The following is a 3,529-nucleotide window of genomic DNA, read 5'->3' as shown; positions in this document are numbered from 1 at the left end:
ACAACACACACTAATCAATGATCCAGGAGGGACCGAATAAATGTTCCTTTCATGAAAGGGACACTGGGAGACACACACAGAGATCATGAGATCCTGATCAGCAGGCATGGTGAAACCCCTCCCGCAATGAGTACTTTGAGGGTTGGGGGAGTACTTGATAGACCTTGATTCTGCCCTCTGGGAGCAACCCCCATGTCCATGGTCCCATGTCTGTGGATCTGCCCTCAAAGAGTCTCTTTCTTTCTTTCATTTTTTTTCTTTAATTAGAGTATAGTTGATTTACAATGTTGTGTTAGCTGCTGTACAGCAAATTGTATCAGTTATACATATACATATATCCACTCTTTTTTAGATCCTTTTCCCATATAGGCCATTACAGAGTATTGAGAAGAGTTCCCTGTGCTATACGGTAGGTCCTTATTGGTTATCTACTTTATATATAGTAGTGTGTATGTATGTCAATCACAGTCTGCCAATTTATCCCCCCCAGTAACCATAAGTTTGTTTTCTACATCTGTAAATAGTCTCTTTCTTGTCCATAAACATCCATGGCCATATCCAAGGTGCCCAGAGAGTGTACCTTCCCTGGGGATACACAGCTTTCATAGCCAGATTCTAGCTGGTGCTACTTTCAGGTCTCTGAACAATGTTTTGTTTTGTTTTCTTTTTCCCAACACATACTTAATAAGCTTATACTCTGCATGAGACCCCATGCTAGGCACAGGTACAGTGGTTTAAAAGCATAGACAAGGGACTTCCCTGGTGGCGCAGTGGTTAATAATCCGCCTGCCAGTGCAGGGGACACAGGCTTGATCCCTGGTCCAGGAAGAACCCACATGCAGTGGAGCAACTACGCCCATGCGTCACAACTACTGAGCCTGTTCTCTAGAGCCCACAAGCCACAACTACTGAAACCTGCGTGCCTAGAGCCCGTGCTCCGCAACAAGAGAAGCCACTGCAATGAGAAGCCCACACACAACAATGAAGAGTAGCCCCCACTCGCCACAACTAGAGAAAGCCCACACACAGCAATGAAGATCCAACACAGACAAAAATTTTAAAAAATTAAAATTATAAATAAAATAAAAACACAGGCAAAGTCCCTCTTTTCATGTATCTTACCTCCTAGTGAAGGAGACAGACTGAATGTTGTTTTAAAGTTCAAACGCTACAAAATTTTTCAGTCTTGGCTCACAGTTTCTTTGGCAATGCAGTTGCCTAAAAAATTTAGTACACTCACGTCATTACATAGTTCTGGACCTAAACATAGATCTCAAATCTGTTTTTCATTACTTTTTGTCCTAGCCCCCATGCCTTTCTCTTTAGCTAACGGCAGCTACTTTGAGGCCATGTGAAACCATAGGCTCGAGGTGAGAAGGTAAGGCCATTTATCTGATCTTTGTCTCTGACTGAATCTCTTTGTTCAATGATGAAGTCTTCCTGGAACTTTCAGAATCAAAACCTTTCCAGTTTTACCTACGTGAAGGTCCAATCCTGTAATAGGGATTCTTTCAATTTCCTTTGATATTTGCATTGAAACCAGCTATTACTTGTCTAAGCCTATTGTGATCTTCTAACAGCTTGCTAAAATCTATCTGCTGTTGCCAACACACAAACATGCTCACTTTTCCATCTACTTTCACTAGAGCAGTGGTTCTCAGAATTTGGTCCCCAGAGCAACAGAGTGGGCACCACCTGAAAGTCTTTTAGAAATGCAAATTCTCAGTCCAGATCTACCAAATCAAACACTCTAGGTGTGGTGCCCAGGAATCTGTGCTTTCACAAGCCCTCTGGGTTAGTCTGATATACAGCTAAACTGAGAACCATTGCTCTGTGGCTACAGGAATGGGCCTTCCGTGTTATGACAGTGGAAACTTACATGGTTGGAGCAGGGAGTTCATGGTGGTAGTAGAATAACACAAAATCATAAAAAGAAAGAAGGGCAATCACCCAATATGTTAAGGTGATTATTTTCAGATATTGAGAAATTCAACATGGTTTTTCCTGAACAAAAAATTTTAGGTAAGAATTACAGGCTCTTCGAAGATAATCCTGTTCTTCTGTGATCTTTGTGCAAGCAGTGGGCATTAATGGTTTCACTTTATATGATGTCATTGCAGATGCTCCTATTTCCTCCAGGATCAGTTTCTTCCCCATTCTGTGTGGCCCCAGGAGTATTGTCTGTCAATCATGGAATTCCATGCCTTTTGTCAAAAGGGAAGGTGTATGTATGACTCAGGCCCAGCTGAATCTGGTAATCTATCTCTGTGACATTAGCAATTATTATGGGGAAGGACATGTGACACAAGCATGATCAATTGGAGTCTAATCAGAGCTAGTAACTAACTAACACTTGGTACTGAAGGCCACAGTTGTCTGCTCACCTTTCCACAGGTCAGCTCCAAACTCATCCTTTATGGTGACCTGAGCCAATAAGGTCCCTCTGCTTTAAGCAAGTTTGAATTGAGTCCTCATATATACAGCCTTGGTAAGATGCTTGACTTCTTTCCTGATGTAGCTTAAAATCGAGTCCTAACCATTCTTCTATAACATCTCTACTAGAATGGAAAGGGAGGGGAAAGGCAATTTCATTTAGTATGAAGCAAGTAAGCCTTTCTCACTCTCTTTTTCCTTGTATTTTTTTATAGTTTTAAAACATATGTATTCATTGTAGAGATAAGTAAAAACAAGAAATGGATGGAAATTCCCTGGTGGTCCAGTGGTTAGGACTTGGTGCTCTCACTGCCATGGCCCAGGTTCAATCCCTGGTCAGGGAACTATAGGATCCTGCAAGCCCTGTGGTGCAGCCAGAAAAAAAAAGAAGGAAAGAAGGAAGGAAAGAAAGAGAAAGAAAGAAAGAAAGAAAGAAAGAAAGAAAGAAAGAAAGAAAGAAAGAAAGAAAGAAAGAAAGAAAGAAAGAAAGAAAGAAAAGAAAGAAAGAAAGAAAGAAAGAAAGAAAGAAAGAAAGAAAGAAAGAAAGAAAGAAAGAAAGAAAGAAAGAAAGAAAGGGAGAAAGAAAGGGAGAAAGAAAAAGGAAGCATTACATAAAAAGCTCATTTAAAAAAAATCAGTATCTGCTGTGCCACTAAGTCTTATCAAAGCTCTTCTACTATTTATGAATTTGGTGCCTCACCCAGACACTCAGTTGACATAAGTGATGACTGTTCATAGTTCACAGATGCATCATTCTCTGGAGAATTGCCCTTGACCTATGGGAACCAATTTACCTGGAATGGCCTGGGAAGCTGTGCCTTTTCCTGGGAGGAGCCTCCAATCAGTGGTTGATAAAACGGAAAAAAATCCCTGCCCACCCCTTGCTTTAAGGGAGAACATTTGCAGTGGCATTCATGCTCCAGAGCTCCCTGTAGGACCAGGCTGGGTCTAAACTTTAGCTGAAGGTGATCCTCTCTAGCTTCTTTCCTGGTACTGTCCTGAGGGTTTCTCCTGAGAACATCTCAGGTTCTGCTTCTGGGGAATCTCATCTAAGGCATCATCTTTAGTCCCTTCATATTTCTTATCTATTTCCTCC

The 3,529-nt window shown here is 41.4% G+C and overlaps 1 non-coding gene across 1 annotated transcript; it reads left to right on the top strand.

The window, feature by feature from the left end:
- The first annotated feature begins 2,705 nt into the window (after positions 1 to 2,705).
- On the top strand, positions 2,706 to 2,777 carry TRNAE-CUC (transfer RNA glutamic acid (anticodon CUC)). The gene has a single exon. It is a non-coding gene; the product is annotated as a tRNA-Glu (tRNA).
- Positions 2,778 to 3,529: the final 752 nt, after the last annotated feature.

Source organism: Pseudorca crassidens, chromosome 15 (genome assembly GCF_039906515.1).
Source record: "Pseudorca crassidens isolate mPseCra1 chromosome 15, mPseCra1.hap1, whole genome shotgun sequence".
Lineage (NCBI taxonomy): Eukaryota > Metazoa > Chordata > Mammalia > Artiodactyla > Delphinidae > Pseudorca > Pseudorca crassidens.
This window is presented reverse-complemented; position numbering and strand designations above follow the sequence as displayed.